A 17894-nucleotide genomic window follows, 5' to 3' on the forward strand; every position below is an offset into this window, starting at 1 on the left:
TTAAAGTGTTTTAAAATCCTTAAAAGCCCTCACATAAGTCAAACATGCCCCTAGTCATTTTGTTTATGCTATGAATTCACCTGGCAAATTGTTTCACACATAATTAAGGGTAAGTTTCAGATCAGCTTATGTAGAAACAATTGCAAATGAATGGAACTGAATTTCTGAGGTTTTTATTTTATTTTATTTTATTTTATGAGACCAACTCTCGCTATTGCCCAGGCTGGAGTGCAGTGGCACGACCTGGGCTCACTGCAACCTCTGCCTCCTGGGTTGAAGCGATTCTCCTGCCTCAACCTCCCAAGTAGCTGGGATTACAGGCGCGTGCCACCACACCCAGCTAATTTTTGTGCTTTATTAGTAGAGACAGAGTTTCACCACATTGGCCAGGCTGGTCTCGTACTCCTGACCTCAAGTGATCTGCCTGCCTCGGCCTCCCAGCATGCTCAGATTACAGGCATGAGCCACCACGCCCAGCCTGAAATTCTATTTTAAATAGAAAGACATTAACAGCATTTGGTATCCCATCTTTGTTCATATTCGGTCTCACATGCTGTACATCACCCAAAATATGTTGTGTAATTAGTTCATTTTTATTTCTGATCACATACACTCTCTAACTTTTGATGATACAAATAACAAGATTTTTTCTTCTTCAAATTAGAGAGAAAAAGAAAAAAATTATCACAGATAACAGGGCCCCAGGAAAAACACCAAAATATTAATAATGGTTACCTTCGAACTGTGAGACTGTGGGCGATTTTACTGTTTTGTATATTTTTTTGTATTTCCCAAGTGCTCTATAGTTAGCATACCTTGTTTAAGAATTGAAATAAAATTATAAAATTCATGCATCATTCTAGTAGATTTAACCTAAAATATTAATTTCAAGAGCATAATACTTAAGGAGTGTGGAGGCTGTGGTGCCTGGTGCTTGTAATCCCAGCCAGCACTTTGGGAGCGTGAGGTGGGAGGATTGCTTGAGGCCAGGGGCTTGAGACTAGCCTGGGCAACATAGCAAAACCCCGTCTCTACACAATTTTACAAAATTAGCCAGGCATAGTGTTGCACACTTGTACTCCCAACTACTCAGGAGATTGAGGCGAGAGGATAGCTGGAGCCCAGGAGTTTGAGGCTGCAATGAGCTATGATCATGCCACTGAACTCTCGCCTGGGCGACAGAATGAGACCCTGTCTAAAAACAAAACAAAACAAAAACTTAAGGAATAAACACTTTTGTGAGCAGTTCTGTGTGGTCCACATTTAATTTCAATCTCAATATAATGTTGGCTTCCCAAAGCCCCTGAATCAGAGTGCCTAAGGATCAGAGACATATCAGCAGGCTCAGTGACAGTGAGCTGAGACCAGTGTCTAGTAATTGATCTAGCAACTCTGAGCTAGAAACTTTGTGGAAAGAGAAGTGGAAGTAGAGGAAACAGAAGCAAAGAGACGCTGAGTCATAATGGCAGACCACTGTGTCAAGAGCCACAAATGTCCACTCTTAAAGAACAAGATAATGGACTGATAGAGCTGCTTCTTCTCAGAATAGCTGGGCTCAGGGAGACCTGTGTGTCCCATTCCTCGGCTTGTGACTGATGACACTATTTTATTCTGTTCCTGCTTTCATATGTTCTTACAACATAAACCATAAACTGAGGCAACCTCAAGATGTATCTGTTCCTTGCAACCTAAGAGAAGCTGCCTGGTATAAACAAATGTATAGGTTACATAATAAAGTTAAAACAAACAACAACAAAACACTGTGATAAATAGTCTAGAAGGTACATTTTGTCTGTGTTTTAAATTATTTTCTGAGGATTGGGTCCTGGACTTAAAATGGACAAGCCAAAGAGGTAAGAACTTGTCTAATCCTGCCAAAGAGTTTTTCATAAATTGCTTTGATTACTATTTGGTGGTTTGTTATTTTGGTATGATTTTTTATTTTTTATTTTTTAATTTCTTATTTTGTGAATTTTCTATTTCAGTTCTCTATGTAGAAGGCACTGTACTTTGGCCAAATCAATCTCCATTTGCAACATGTTTCTCCCTTACTTGACTCCACCATAGAGACAGTGAACTCTAAATTTTAATGTTCCACCCCCACCCCCTTATTGATACGAGAAATAAGTCTTCTGGTGCATTCCTCTCCAATTTCCATCTTCTTTCCACTTGAGCTGCCAGGAGATGCAACAGTCATTTTGAAACCAAAAAGATAAAAACTACATACTAAGAATGCATGAACCTAAAGATTTACAGAGCCTGGGACACTGGTGATATTTGGAGTCAATGTATCAGCTTTGGATTGATCCCCATGGGACTTCTTGTTACCCAAGTGAAACAGTCCTTCCTTTCATCTGTTAAGCCACTATGTTTGTTTTGATGGTTCTTGTAGCCAAATACAGTTTTGACTGCTATACCCATTTTTTTCTTATGGATGTTCATGACTTCTTTTATATTGTGGATTGTATTGTGAATATATATCATGTTTGTTGCAAATATTTTCTCAGTCTTTTTGTCCTTTAATTTAAGATATTATTCAATGTGCATAAGGTTTTTGTGTTTCTCCTATTATATATATCCATTTTTTCTGATTTATTCAATTGAAAAACTGAGAATGTAGCTGATAATTTTGAACATTATTGAAGAAGACATCAATAAAACAAAACATAGTCTAGCAATTACAAAACAGAAAAACAACAGTGAAGTTTTGTTTGGTTTGGTTTGATTAATTTTTTTGAGACAGGGTCTTACTCTGTTGCCTAGGCTGGAGAGCAGTGGCATGAACACAGCTCACTGCAATCTTGACCTCCTGGGATCAAGCTATCCTCCCGCTTCAGCTTCCCATGTAGTCGGGACTACAGGCGTAAGCCGCAACACCTGGTTAATTTTTAAACTTTTTGTAGAGACGGAAATCTCATGCTGCCAAAGCTGATCTCGAAATCCTGGGCTCAAGTAATCCTCCCCGCCTCAGCCTCCCAAAGCACTAGGGTTTCAGGCGTGAGCCACCATACCCAGACACAATGAAATATAAAAATACGTATTACATATAATATATTACAGTGAAATACATAACAATAATAATAATGAAAATGAGTTGAACTTCTTAAACTTCGCTATTAAAAGACAGTGGTTCTCAAGCTGGTTAAATACACACCTTGCACTCACAACCATATACACACACAGTCTATGTAGGTTGTAAAACATACTCAAACCAAAATAAGCAAAAACATTGAAAGCAAAAAGATAAGCAAAGATATACCAAGAAATTAAAATAAAAAGAAAGCAGGAATTAATATCTGACAAAGTGTAACTTAAGGTAGAAAACAAAAAGTAGGGCAAAAATCTCCACTTTATTGATAAAGCTGTGCTGTAGTCTGAGTTGTGTAATTTTATTCATAAACACTAGATAAATATAGAGAGAGCAAAACACAACAGAAAGACAAGAAGAAAATTACAGAACCTAATTGTAGTGGGAAGTTTTAACACAGTTTACTCTTTGGAAGGCAAAATAAGTAATACATAAATGAGTAACATAATTCGGGGGTCCCCAATCCCCAGGCCACAGACTAATACCTGTTCATGGTCTGTTAGGAACTGGGCCACACAGCAGGAGGTGGCGGGGGTGGTGAGTGAGCATTACCGCCTGAGCTCCGCCTCCTGTCAGATCAGCAGCGGCATTAGATTCTCATAGGAGCAAACCATGTGAACTGCGCATGCAAGGGATCTAGGCTGTGAGTTCCTTATGAGAATCTAATGCCTGATGATCTGAGGTAGAACAGTTTCATCCTGAAACCATCCCCTAACCCCCATCCATGGAAAAATTGCCTTTTATGAAACCTGTCCGTGGTGCCAAAAAGGTTGGGGATGGTTGATGTAACATATTTTATTTAATAAATACTTATAAAATTATGTATACTTCAAAACCACCTGCCCTCTTTTAATAAATATAATGTGCCTGAAATATTTATTATAATTTTATAGTTTGTCAAAAAATAATTTTAAGAAATCACAAATTCAACAGGCTTTAGTCTCTTAGCATAATGCAAAGGAAATTAATTTTAAAATTTAAGTTTAATAATATCCTGAAATATCTTTTGAGTGAAAGGGGAAATCCACTGTATGCATATACCACCTTTTGTTTATTCATTCGCTAGTAGATGGATATTTTGGTTGTTTCCACTTTTGGGCTATTATGAATAAGGCTGCTATGAACATTCATGTACAAGTTTTTGTGGGAACACATGTTTTCAATTCTCTTGGATATATATCCAACATTGACATTGCTAGGTCACATGTAACTCTATTTGTAATGTTTTGAGGAATAGTCAAAGAGTTTTCCAAAGTGGCTGCATTTTTCCATTTCAACCAGCAATGTATAAGGGTTCCAATTTCTTTGCATTCTCTCCCACAATTGTTATTGGCCATCTTTTTTATTATACAGTCATCACAGTGGGTGTGAAGCAGTATCATGTGTTTTTTATTTTTTATTTTCATTTCCTTAATGACTAATGATGCCAAGCTTTTTTATGTACTTATTGATCATTTATATATATGTATCTTCTTTGAAGAAATGTTTATTCAAATACTTGGCCCATTTCTACTTGGGTTATCTTGTATTATTTAGTTTTGAGGTTTTTTATATTCTGGATCCAAGTCCCTTATTGGTTATATGATTTGCAAATACTTTCTCTTATACTGCGGGTTGTCTTTTCATTTTCTTGATAGTGTCTTCTGAAGCAGAAAAAATTTTCTTTTTAAGGAAATCTAATTTATTATTATTACTTTTTTGGGCCACTTTTTAATTTGGTGTTATAGCTTAGAAGACTTTGCCTAACCACTGTTCAGGAATATTTACTACAACACTCTCTCCCAAGAGTTTTATAGTTTTGAATTTTTTTTTTTTTTTTAACAGAGTCTTGCTCTGTCACCCAGGCTGCTGGAGTGCAATGGTGCAATCTCGGCTCACTGCAACCTCCACCTCCTGGGTTCAAGCAATTCTTCTGCCTCAGCCTCCCGAGTAGCTGGGACTACAGGCACGTGCCACAATGCCGCTAATTTTTGTATTTTTAGTAGAGACAGGATTTCACCACATTGGCCAGGCTGGTGTCAAACTCCTGACCTCATGATTCGCCTGCCTTGGTCTCCCAAAGTGCTGGGATTACAGGTGTGAGCCACCGCGCCCAACCTAGTTTTAATTTTTATATTTATGTTTACATTTCATTTTGAGTTGACTTTTAAAATCTAAACGTAGGAGGTACAAGTGCAGTTGTGTTATATGGACATACTGCATGGTGGCAAAGCCTGGGCTTTTACTGTAACCATTGCCGGAATGATGTACATTATATCCATTAAGTCATTTCTCATCTCTTAACCTCCCTTCCTCCTCACCCTTCTGAGTCTCCAGTATCTATTATTCCACACTCTATGTCCATATATACACATTTTTTAGCTCCCACTTATAAGTGAAAACGTGCAGTACTTGACTTTCTGTTTCTGAGTTACTTCACCTAAGATAGACTTCTAGTTCTGTGCATGTTGCTGCAAAAGTCATGAGTTCTTTTTTTTTTTTTTTTTTTTGAGACAGTCTCACTCTGTCGCCCAGGCTGGAGTGCAGTGGTGTGATCTTGGCTCACTGCAAGCTCCACCACCCAGGTTCACACCATTCTCCTGCCTCAGTCTCCCAAGTAGCTGGGACTACAGGCACTACAGCCACCACGCCTGGCTAATGTTTTTGTATTTTTAGTATAGACGGGGTTTCACCATGTTAGCCAGGATGGTCTCGATCTCCTGACCTCGTGATCTGCCCACCTCAGCCTCCCAAAGTGCTGGGATTACAGGCGTGAGCTACCGCACCCAGTCGAGTTCATTGTTTTTAAGGCTGAATAGTATTCCACTATTTAGTATACCACTGAATAGTATACCACATCTAGTATACTATGTGGAAGCATTTCTTCATTCAATCATCCATTGATGGACACTTAGGTGGATTCTGTGTCTTTGCTCTTGTGAATAGTGCTGTGACAAACATACAAATGAAAGGTGTCTTTTTGATAAAATGATTTCTTTTCCTTTGGGTAGATACCCAGTAGTGTGCTTGCTGGATCAAATGGTAGTTCTAATTTTAATTCTTTGAGAAATATCCATACTATTTTCCATAGAGGCTGAACTCATTTACATTCCCACCAACAGTGCCTAAGGCTTCCCTTTCCTCTGCATCCTTGCCAACATCTGTTATTTTTTTACTTTTTAATCATAGCCATTCTGACTGGTGTGAGATATTTCATTGTGATTTCAATTTGCATTTCTCTGATGATTAGTGATGAGCATTTTTTTTTTCATGTGCTTGTTGGTTATTTGTATGTCTTCTTTTGAAAAATGTCTGTTCATGCCCTTTGCCTACTTTTTTTTAAAATTTCACATTCTATTTTCATGAAATTGGGTTTGGAGAAGGAAAGGAATCATGAGTATATGCAACTGTGATACTTCCCTGTCTCTGAAGTGTAATACGGATCCAAGTTCAAATTGTCATTTAAATGCAGGACCTGGTTCAGAGTCAGCAGAGGTCGCACACTGCTGCTGGGAAGTGGGGTTTGAGGAAACATGATCGTCCCAGTGCAGGCCCAGGGTCCACTGCAGGACCTCTCCCTCAGGACAGGGATAGGGTTTGGGCCTCTCGGTGGCCTGGTGAACAGTTCTGTTAAGTCCTACAAGCTCAGCAGCATCTGGGGACACTGTTGCCAGCATTTTTTCTTCCTGTAATTGTGATAGTGTATCTCAAGCAGATCCTGGATCTGTGACTTGTGCTTGAAATTTGATATTTCACACACCAGCATGGGGCCTGGAGCTTCTCACAACCAGCTCAGGGTTGCCATGGTTATACTTGCCCCCTTGGTCCACTTTGTAATGAGGTTATTTGTGGAAGGTTTTGTTGTTGTTGTTATTGAGTTGTTTCAGTTCCTAGTAGATTCTGGATTTTAGTCCCTTGTCAGATGTGTGGTTTGCAAATATTTTTTCACATTCTGCAGCTTGTCTGTTCATTCTGTTGATTTTTTTTTTTTTTTCTCAGACAGAGTCTTTGTCACCCAGGCTGGAGTGCAATGGTGTGATCTTAGCTCACTGAGACCTCCACCTCCCAGGCTCAAGTGATTCTCATGTCTCAGCCTCCCAAGCTGGAATTACAGGCTCCCGCCACCATGCGAAGCTAATTTTTGCATTTTTAGTAGTAGAGATGGGGTTCTGCCACGTTGTCCAGGCTGGTCTCGAACTCCTGACCTCAAGTGATCCGCCCACCTCGGCCTCCCAAAGTGCGGGGATTATAGGTGTGAGCCACTGCCCCGGCCGATTATTTCCTTTGCTATGCAGAAGCTTTTTAGTTCAATTAAGTCACATTTGTCTATTTTTGGTTTTGTTGCTTACATTTCTGATGTACTAGTCATGAATTCTTTGCATAAGTCAATTTTTTTTAGTTAATTTTTGTATACGCTGTGAAGAGTCCAACTTTGCACTTTTGCAAGTGAATATCCAGTTGTCCCAGCACCATTTATTGAAAATGCTATTCTTTCCCTATTGAATTATTTGGACACTCTTGTGAAAAGTCAATTGATCAAATATGTAAGAGTCTATTTCTAGATTATCACTTCTGGTCTATATGTCTATCCTTATACTAGCAACATACTATCTTGATTATTGTTGCCCTGTAGTAAGTTTTGAAATTAGTGTGTATGAGTCCTCCAAATTTATTCCCCCTCTTCAAGATTGTTTTAGCTATTCTGGGTCTCTTGAATTTCCATATGAATTTTAAGATCAGCTTGCCAATTTCTGCAAAAAAGGCTGCTGGAATTTTTATAGAGACTATTTTGAAACTGTATATCTGTGGAATGTTGACATCTTAACAATACTAAGCCTTCCAATCCATGCGCACAAGATGTCTTCATTTATTTAGATCTTTAATTTCTTTCAATGATGTTTTGTCATTTTTCATTGTCCAAAATTTATACTACCTTTGTTAAATTTCTTCCTAGTTAGGTTTTCTACTTGGTGTTACTACAAGTGATTATTTTCTTATTTTTATTTTTAGATATTGCTAGGGTATAGAAATAAACCTTTTTTATATATTGATCTTATATCTACATCCTTGCTGAATTCATTTACTAGTTTAATAGTTTGCTTCTGTGTGTGGCAGGGGTGGGAGAGGATACCTTAGGATTTTCTGTATATAAGATTATGTCACTGTGAATAGAGATATTTTCACTTCTTTCTTTCTAATCTGGATGCCTTTTTCTCCTTTTTGTTGCTTAATTTCCCTAACTAGAACCTCCAGTACAATATTGAATAAAAGTGGCAAGAGCAGACATCCTTGTCTTGTTCCTGATCTTAAGGATAACTATTTCAATGTTTCACCAGTAAATATGTTGTTAGCTATGAGTTTTTTGTAGATGCCCTTTACTAAATTATAGATGTCCCCATCTTTTCTTAGTCTATGGAGTATTTTTAATCATGAGAGGGTGCTGAATTTGGTCCAATGCTTTTTTGACATCTGTTAAGAGGATCATATGTTTTTTGGTACTTACTGTATCAATGTGATATATTGTATCTATTGATGTTCATATGTTGAACCAACCTTGCATGGCTCAGGTAAATATCACTTGGTCATAAAGTATAATCCTTTTTATATGTTGCTAGATTCAGTTTGTTGTCATTTTGTTGAAAACATTTACATGTGTATACATAAGGAATATTGGTCTGTAGTTTTTTTTTTTTAAGTTTTTCTCTGGTTTTGATATGAAGGTAATGCTGGCTTCACAGAATAATTAAGAAGCACTTTTTTCTCTTCTACTTTTTGGAAGAGTTTGATTGCTTTGCTGCATTCCATAAATTTTGGTATGTTGCATTTTTGTGTTCATTCATCTCAAAGTATTTTCTAGTTTTCCTTGAGATTCATTTGACTCACTCATGATTTAGGAGTATGTTGTTTAATTTCCACATATCTGTGAATTTTCCAAATTTCCTTCTGTTATCGATTTCTAATTTTATTATATTGTGGCCAGAGACTATACTTCAAAGGATGTTAAGCCTTTTAAATGTATTTTGGCTTGTTTTATGGCCTAGTGTATGTCTTGTGCTAGAGAATGATCCAGATGTGCTTGAGAAGGATGTGTATTGTGTTGTTGAGTAAAGTGTTCTACAGGTGTCTGTTAGGTCCAGTTTTCACAAACTATACAACACTACACAAATAGTATTACTCAAGTCTTCTATTCCCTTGTTAATCTTCTATCTGGTTGTGCTACCCATTATTGAAATTGGCGCATTAAAATCTCTGACTACAGTTATTCAATTTTCTGTATCTTTTCTCAATTTGACTGTTTTTGCTTCATATATTTTGGATATCTGCTGTTAGTTGGATATGTGCATTTTCTGTTTGCTGAATCATTTGGAATTAAGTTTCAGACATAGTGACACTTTACCTCCAAGTATTTTAGCATGCATGTCCTAAGAACAAGGGCTTATCCATCAAAACCACAGTACTATTACCACATCTAAGAAACATAAACAATAATCTACAAAAGTGAGATAACTACTTCATATTCAAATATCCCCAAAGTTGCTTTTATAGGTGTAATTACTTTTTTATTTACCCAACTGAGGGTTCAGTGAAGGTTTGTTTTATAATTTTTTTTTAGTGTTTCCTGATAAGCACTTTCCACAAAAAAAAAGAAAAAAACAAAAAAGCTTATGTTCTTCATCTGATTCAGCAAATGCTGTCTCAAACCAATAAACCAACATTATAGAGATGGGTTAAGGATTAAATAATAAATAACACATTTACAAATACTGGAAGAACTATAGATGAATATGTATATAAAACCATATATCCTTTCTGGGGAAGGGTTTTCTGATATGGCAACTAAGAAAAATATGGAAATATTTGTCTATTATACAATTATATACTATTAAAGTAAAAATATCTGTGGGGCTAAAAAGGCCATGAATAATGATAAGAGACAAATGGCCACCCTGGATCAATATTAATTATGGCCAGGGAAACAGAGTCACATAATACAACCTCGAACTATGGCGACCAGATTGCCTGTATGAAAGGGGTAAGGGCCCAGAAAAGAGAGAATCTGAAGACCAGCACCTGTCCCAAGAACAATCTACTGCAAACTCCACAGTAATTGTAAAGAGTGAACATTTATTTCAGATTCTGGCAATATCTTGAGTATCATTCTTAATTTTAATATTGATGCAAGTTTTCATATTTTCTCTTCATTAGGGTATATATTGCAAGAAATTGAGAAAATACACTTTTGGCATCTGGCTATAACTCATTTTTTGAAAAACAGAAAGGCATCATTTATTTTTTTTTAATTGAGATAGGGTCTCATTCTGTCACCCAGGCTGGAGTGCAGTCACAGCTCACTGCAGCCTTGATCTCCTGGGTTCAAGCTATCCTCCTGCCTCAGCCTCCAGAGTAGCTGAGACTACAGGGGCACATCACCATGCCAGGCTAATTTATTTTTTATTTTTTTATTAGAGATGACATTTTGCTGTGTTTCGCAAGCTAGTCTCAAACTCCTGGGCTCAGGTGACCCTCCTGCTTTGGCTTCCCAAGGTGCTGGGATTACAGGTGTGAGCCACTGTGCCTGGCCTATTATTTATTTTTACCAAAGTTATATACATAAGCACATATAATCAAAAACATTATTGCTATTATTATTTTGAACAAACGATTATCCGTTAGATCAATTAAGTCTAAGAAAAATAAAAGATTTTATTTTGCCTTAATTTACTCATTCTCTGGTGCATTTCCTTTCTTTGTGTAGATCCAGGTTTCTGACCTCGATTATTCTCTTTCTTGCTAAAGAACTTCTTTTAATGTTTCTTTCAAGGCAGGCCTACCAGCAACAATTTTCCTCATTTTTTTGTTTGTATGAGAAAGCCTTTATTTCTCCCTCATTTTTGAAGGATAATTTTACAGGGCATAGAATTTTAAGTTGGTAGGTTTTTCTTCCTCTCACCATGTTTAGTATTTGATTCCACTGTCTTCTTATTTACTTGGTTTCCATGGAGAAGTCAGCTGTAATTTTTAACTTTCCTCCTCTATAGGTAAGGTGTTTCTTTCCTCTGTCTTCTTTCAGGATTTTTTCTTTATCTTTAGTTTTCTGAAGCTTGAAAATGATATACCCTAAGTGTCTTTTTTTTTTTTTTTTTTTTTTTTGGCTTTTTTCCTGCTTTATGTTCTCTGAGCTTCCTGGGTCTGCAGTTTGGTGTCTGACAAGTGTTTGGGAAAATTCTCAGTCATTATTGCTTCAAATGTTTCTTCTGTTATTTTCTCTCTTATCCTGATATGTTACACATTTTGTAGTTATCCCACAGTTATTAGATATTCTATTCTGGGTTCTTTTCAAGGTTTTTTCTTTTTGGTTTTCAGTCTTGGAAGTTTCTACTGACATATCTTCAAGTTCTAAGATTCTTTCTTCAGCCATATGCAGTCTCTGGTGAGCCTATTGAAGGCATTCTTCATTTCAGTTACAGTGTTTTTGAGCTCTAGTATTTTTTAAATTCTTTCTTAGAATTTCCATCTCTGTGCTTATATGATCCATCTGTTATTTTAATCAAAATTATACATGCACAGAGGTGCCTGGTGACACCAATTATTTTGCCATAATCTCTCTTTCACACTGTGTAACCTGGTCCTGAATTAGAGATTTCTCTCTCTTTCACAAGCACAATGTCAGATTCTACAGTTTTCAAGAAACTTCAGAATGTCTTTGTGAGAACAGTGAGAATTTGTTCTCATTCTAGCCAAGAAAGAAATGATACTAAATATCACCACTAAAACTGAATACAGAGCACCAAGCAATTTAGAGAATTTGATTAATTTTATACATTAAAATGTGCTACTCTATTAGTTCTTCCTTACCACTCTTTTCACGAATTATACTGGAATCCTATATTCTATTATTGGCCATGTGGATAAAATTATAAATTATAATAAAAAGAATCCTTGATGAAGGGTCATGCGCAATTTTATTTCTGTATCTACTTTTAAATGTATTCATATTATAGAGTTGCAGAAATTTGAAGTAATTTTAAATTACTCTTATGGACAAAACCCTAAGCCTCTATTACTTTGCCATGATGGAAAAGGCCACAGAGCACTTTGAAAAACATACTTTTCTCCCCATTACCTGAGCCAAATGTGAACTGGGCAAACATCCTCTACCTGCCAGCTTCTCTCCACCTATAAGGCCCCTGTCTTCTTCTCATGCCACCCTTTCTACTTGGGTGTGAACGTCAATAGCCTGGAGTCATGACTTCTGGGAGCAGGTCTCCTTTTGGATCAACTCTACCTCTCACAAGATTTTATGTGCTTGGTTCTCTTCAACTATACAAATAATACATCAACTAACAACTGTTCCAGCCATAAAGATGAAATCCTCTTCATTCTTACATTCTCTTATTTTTTTTTTTTTTTTTTTTTTTTTTGAGACGGTGTCTCGCTCTGTGCAGTGGCCGGATCTCAGCTCACTGCAAGCTCCACCTCCCGGGTTTACGCCATTCTCCTGCCTCAGCCTCCCAAGTAGCTGGAACTACAGGCACCTGCAACCTCGCCCAGCTAGTTTTTTTTTTTTTTTTTAAATTGGATTTTTTTAGTAGAGACGGGGTTTCACCATGCTAGCCAGGATGGTCTCGATCTCCTGACCTCGTGATCCGCCCATCTCGGCCTCCCAAAGTGCTGGGGTTACAGGCTTGAGCCACCACGCCCGGCCGATTTCTTACATTCTCTTATTATCTACAAAGTATTGAAATGCTTACTGATGCTCTACTGCTACTGGAATAGCTAGATAGATCTTTTGTTCCATCATTAGTTAATTCCCTTCCATTCTGGACCTGTTTTCATTAAGTTTTCCTTATATAATATGAGGAAACTGTCAAGCATGATTTCTCAATCTCATTATCAGCACTCTTGACATCTGGAGCTGTAAAATTCTTTGTTATGTAGGGCTGCCCTGTGCATCATAGCATCTCTGATCTCTACCCACTAGATGCCAGTACCACTCCCCCAACTTCTAGTGTGACAACCAAAAATGTCTCCAGACATTGCCAAATGTCCCCAGGGAGTGGGGGGTAAAATTACTTCCAAACTCCAAATAAAAACCACTCTTGTAAAGAAAATTTAAATGTTATAATGTATATAAAGGGGACTTATAAACTATGCAGCTTAGGATTTATTATATTTTTAATGTGTTTTTGCCAATGTGTTGTAGAAGAATATGAGACGAAATATAGGCAAAGAGTGAAGGGTGGTCCTTAGAGTGTATTCCAGTTTACTGTCTGTATGGAAGTTGCCTTATGAGAAAAGGCAGAGAATCTCTAAGGATGTCTCAAAAAGAGGTTTCTGTAGCTAGTCATGTAACAATTAAGTTGGCCACGACACCCACATCATGATTACCTTACAGCTCATTCTTGGGCAAGGGACTAGCCCCTTGGCTGCTTGCTGTAACAGGTGCTGAGCCTTTAACCCTAGGTTCCCCACACGTGGCACAACTCACTGCATGAGTAGTTGACCATTACCACCCGATGGGACTTCGGGACAGGAGAACCAGAATTACCATGCTGATGTTCCCACTGTGTGCTGTGCTGTCTTGTTGTGATTCATGGAGTCTGTCTATTTTCATACCTCCAAAGTGGCGGCAAGTCAACCTGGTTGCTGGCTTAGTCATCTCCTTGGCCTTCTTGTTACTCTTCACCATTCTCTATGCGGGAGGAGTTTCCCCTGATACTTGGTTAAGTTACTTAACTTCTCTTTGACTTTGTTTCTCCATTTTAAAATGGGGATAATAATGATAGTACTTAAATCTTAGTGTTGTGAGGATCATTCAAGCTAATATAACAGCCTGACAGGTAATTATGTCCAAACTAATGCCATGTTGCTTAGTTTTATTTTCTCCTATATGTCCCTGTGTTAGTCTGTTCTCACACATTACTATAAAGAAATACCTGAGACAGGGCAACTTATAAAAGAAAGAAGTTTAATTGGCTCATGGTTTTGCAGACTGTACAGGAAGCATAGCAGCTTCTGCTTCTGGGGAGGCCTCAGGAAGCTTCCAATCATGGTGGAAGGGAAAAGGGAGTAGGAGTCTCACATGGCGGAAGCAGGAGCGAAAGAGAGCGAGAGGGGAGGTGCTGCACACTTTAAATGATCTGATCTCATGAAAACTCACTCACTCACTATTATGAGGGCAGTACTAAGAGGGATGGTGCTAAACCATTCATGAGAAATCCACCTCCATGATCCTATCACTTCCCACCAGGCCCACTTCCAACATTAGGGATTACAATTCAATGGGAGATTTGGGTGGAGACAAACATCCAAACTATATCAGCTCCTAACTACTTAGGTTGCCTACTAAATTCCAAATCCTACCTTTCTTTCACAGTGAAATTTACTTTTCTTTGTCATAGAAAACATTTCCATTTCACAGTGCACATCATCTCACCATCTTTCTTGCCTTCTCTCTCCCTCAATATCCTCTACTCATTAACCTCCATCCTCCTTTGCAGGACAAATTCCTCCCTTTGTCTTTAGTGCAGTTGTTCGGAGACCAAATTTGTTGTAACATGCCCCTAGTATTTCAGTTTTTACTTCAAGGCGATTAAAAGTTTTTCATCTAGTCAAGTCCCTCCTACCAGTGAAATTCTTGTTAATAAAAGTTTCTTTATCATCTCACATAATTCATTGTTCAATGAATATTTTTGTTCCTATAGTGGGTTAATATTTTGATATTCAACTATGTGGTTTTTCTTATTTCCTCTTACTTGTCCTTTCCCCACCATTCAAGGAGCATTAGGGTTTTAGAAATACAGATACAAAAATGATACAGAAAGAACAATTAAATCTTTAACTTGAAGTTCTTGAGAATAATTCTGTAAAGTCCATAGCAGAGGAAAAGGTCTTAAAAGTCATTGCTTTCAATAATTAGAGCCAGGGACTTAGAGAAACATGTTATTTAAATCCCCAAAGTCGGACTTTAAATATCCAAAGCCAATTCCCAGAGGGCCAAGTACATAATATTTATACTACAACCACGAAAGAAATGTGTGATGTCCTAAAAGCCATGTCCTGCTCAGAAGAAGATCAAAGCTTGACCAGCAGGCAGGAAGGTGGGGATTAAGGAAGGATGTGCTAAGGGTTCCATCGCTAGTGGGACCCAGTGTTATCACTTCCTCCCCCAAGGCCAACCCTTTGCAGAGAGGCACAATAAGCTCAGATGCATGCGTGTGAGGTATTCTAGAGCAAAAAGAACTATTGCCTGCCTTTCCTGACAACCCGAGCAACTGTAACCCTCACAGAGGACCCCTGAGTCCACCTGGGCAGTCGAACAGTGATGATGAGGGCTGGGACTGTTAACACCAGTTCTTTGGTATGTGGTATTGGAAGGAGGTGGAGCAATGACTAATTTTTTGTTTGTATGCTCCAAGACTGTTTTGCTTGAAAAAGGGGCATGATCTAGTCATGTAATATTTTTTAAAAATAAAATAAAAATTTGAAAAGAAAAAAATGGATATAAGGAGGAATAAAAAATCCCCTAAGCTTAGCAGTAAGTTTCAAATGATACTCTCTGAAACTTTTACTTAAAAATGAACATTGGCTAAGTGCAGGGCTCACACCTGTAATTCCAACACTTTGGGAGGCTGAGGTAGGAGGATTGCTTGAGACCAGGAGTTTGGGACCAGCCTGGGCAACATAGAAAGACCCTTGTCTCTACAAAAAATTAAAAATTAGGTAGGCATGGTGGTGCACATCTGTAGTCCCAGCTACTCAAGAGGCTGAGTAGGATGACTTGAGCCAGGAAGTTGAGGTTGCAGTGAGCCATGATTGAACCACTGCACTCCAGACTCGGTGACAGAGCGAGACCCTGTCTCTAAAAAGTAAACAAATAAAAATGAATTTCATTTTGAATAATCAGACTTTCACTTCTCTCTTGTCTATCATCTCTTAACTCTGCACTTCTGATTCAAGTGAGAAAATTGAGTAAAATGAGAAGAAAAGGGGGGCTTCTTAAAATAAGCCACACTTTGGGATAAACTCAAGAATTAAGATTTGATCCTGCTAGGTTTTGAGTCTTAATTTTCAAGGATCACTTTCAGTTGCGGTTGTGGGAGTTGATCCCCTTTTCTCAACTAATGCCCGTTAACCTGCAAATTTCTCTATTCTTTCATTCTGTTCTGTCCCCACCCCGAACCCATGCCCCACATCTCTTCCTATTCCCCATACCATCCACATTCACATGCCCAGATCTTCTTGTCTTCTTGTCTTTACCCTAATTTCTTTTTCTTTCTTTCTTTCTTTTTTTTTTTTTTAAATTAGAAACAGTCTCACTCTGTTACCCAGGCTGGAGTCAGGCTGGAGTGTGCAGTGGCTGATCTCAGCTCACTGCAACCTCCACCTCCCAGGTTCAAGCGATTCTCCCACCTCAGCCTCCTGAGTAGCTGGGACTACAGGCACATGCTACCACACCCGGCTACTTTTTGTATTTTTAGTAGAAACTGAGTTTCACCATGTTGGCCAGGCTGGTCTGAAACTCCTGACCTCAAGTAATCTGCCTGCCTCGGGCTCCAAAAGTGCTGGGATTACAGGCATGAGCCACCGCGCCCAGCCTTTCCCCTAATTTCTTATTATCCCCTACCTCTAGGCTTCCCCATTCCCCTTTCTCAGGATCTTCTTTTATCCTCAAGACCACACGAGACATAACTTCATTGTGAGAAGCATTAATCTACTGGATGGAGCACATGTGGGGAGTATCTGGGGTCTATACCAATTTCCACACTAACCTTTTTCATGAAAATCACTTCATCCTTTAAAAAACGGGATAAAGGGAAAAAACAAGGCTAATCACCCTGGGCTACATCCAAGAGCAGTGTAGGTATGGAAGGTTCCAGGCTGTGTGAAAGGCAGATCATAACTGCTACTAATTCTAGCTAGGAAAGAGAGGAAAGGAGAACACAAATTAGAGCCTGAGAATGGAAAGAGAGCTGAGGAGTTGATGGCATGGTTTGGCAAGCTAAAGGAAGAAAGAAAATGAATCAAGAAATAGAAGGTCACAGAAGAAATTCAGCAATTAATTTGTTTAATACTGTGCCATTCCACCCTTCTTTCTCTTGGTTCAGGGCACAATCCCTGAGCTCAGGATATGCCCTTGAAGTTTCAGAGCCAGGAAGGATAAGCTGGGGTTTCTGAAGAGGAGAGTTTTGGGGGAGGGGGCAGACTAGATATGAAGAAATATGTGTGCCTACTTTAGTACATTTTCCATTACATGATTTGAGTGAGGGTAAAAAGCATAAAATGAAGCATTACATTTTTAAAATGTGTATTCAATATTCCAAGAGTTATTCTTATCAACTTAAATCCAGAATAATTTTTCATGTGATGACAAGCAATGGGACATGGTGGTGTCTATGATTTTGTGTCCGAGCAAGTAATATACACTTGACTAATCTTTTCTGGATAAAACATTAGCAATTCTTGGGAAGTCAAGGCTTGCAGCAGAGCAGAATGAGGCGTGACACTGAGTAAGTGCTGAACTTGGTGTCAGTGAGCTCCTTTTTAGGGATTAAACCATCCCAGAATGCATTTGACTCACTTCATGAACTAATGCTGCAAAGTAAATTACCTACTTCATACTTAATCCCCAATGCCCCAACTTTGTGCAGCATTTTGAAGAAGCCCAGAGTACCTGATCCTAGACCACCCATGAGGAAGTAGTAAACCCCCCACACCCACTACACTGCCCCCACATGCAGAAGTGAGAACAGGTTCAAAATTGGGTGGAAGTGCTTGCTGCGAGGATTTTGGCTTCTGCCTGCCCATGTTAAGCAACTTGGGCACA

Source organism: Macaca mulatta, chromosome 11 (genome assembly GCF_049350105.2).
Source record: "Macaca mulatta isolate MMU2019108-1 chromosome 11, T2T-MMU8v2.0, whole genome shotgun sequence".
NCBI lineage: Eukaryota > Metazoa > Chordata > Mammalia > Primates > Cercopithecidae > Macaca > Macaca mulatta.